The sequence below is a fragment of the Prunus avium genome, chromosome 7 (assembly GCF_965620075.1).
Source record: "Prunus avium chromosome 7, drPruAviu1.hap1.1, whole genome shotgun sequence".
Taxonomy (NCBI): Eukaryota; Viridiplantae; Streptophyta; class Magnoliopsida; order Rosales; family Rosaceae; genus Prunus; species Prunus avium.
Window position 1 is genome coordinate 12,044,194 of NC_142290.1, and position 1,148 is coordinate 12,045,341.

The following is a 1,148-nucleotide window of genomic DNA, read 5'->3' on the forward strand; positions in this document are numbered from 1 at the left end:
TGTGTGCATATATGTCCGAATCTGATTCTGAGCCAATTTCACCAGGAACTTTTGCTGTACGTGTTGGTTTGAGGAGGAATTATAGTTCTTTAAGTGCTGAATCTGAGAGCTACGAATCTGAAGGTTCAAGCAAGATGGCAGAGATTCCAAACAACAACAATAATGATGAAGGAGGTGGTGCGCTTGTTGTCCAACCTAGGAAACCCCTGCGTGAATTTTCCATCCCCAAAGTCACTGATCAACCTTCGTGCATCGTCTATCCTCAACTCACAATTGACAGGTTTGAGCTTAGAAGTGGTATGATTCATCTTCTTCCAACTTATTATGGTAATACCACTGAGGATCCTTACATGCATGTTAAGCAATTCTTTGAAATATGTGCTACAATCAAAATTCAAGGACTTGATGATGAGCAGATTAAGATGAGGCTATTCCCATTCAGTTTAAAAGATAAGGCTAAGTCATGGTTATACTCTTTGCCTAATGCTTCAATTCGTACTTGGGATGAGCTTTCTAATAAGTTTTTGCAGAAATTCTTTCCAGCTCAAAAGACTAACAAGATTAGAAAGGAAATTCTTGGTTTCACACAAAGAGAAGGAGAAGCTTTTCATGAATGCTGGGAGAGGTACAAGGAGATGATGAGTTCTTGCCCACACCACAATATAGAGAGTTGGATGCAAATGCAATCTTTCTATGAAGGTTTGCTTGATTCCGAAAGGATGATGGTAGATGCAACAAGTGGAGAAGGACTGATGAACAAAACAGCAGATGAGGCTTTTACTCTCTTTGAATCTTTGAGTACCAACTCTCAACAATGGAGCTACAATAAAGGAAGAGGAGCTCCTATGAAAGCTGTGGTCTCTGAGGTAAGTACTAATAATGAGATTAATGCAAAACTTGATGTTATGTGTTCTTTGCTTCAACAGGCAGTGACTGGCCCTCTAGGAAGCAAAGAGGAAGTTCAAGACCAATCTTTTGCAAAGCACATGCTAGAGCAAGCAAATGCCCTTCAAGGAAGGAATCCTCAGAATGATCCTTACTCAAACACATACAATCCGGGGTGGAGAAATCATCCTAATTTCAGGTGGAGCAATAATTCAAATGTGCAACAATCTCAAGGACCTCCCCCAGGATTTCAAATACAACAA

General features: G+C 40.2%; 1 non-coding gene across 1 annotated transcript; it reads right to left on the minus strand.

Moving 5' to 3' along the window:
* Positions 1-557: 557 nt before the first annotated feature.
* On the minus strand, positions 558-664 carry LOC148293007 (small nucleolar RNA R71). Its single transcript, XR_015825939.1, has one exon. It is a non-coding gene; the product is annotated as a small nucleolar RNA R71 (small nucleolar RNA).
* Between the last annotated feature and the right edge of the window lie 484 nt (positions 665-1,148).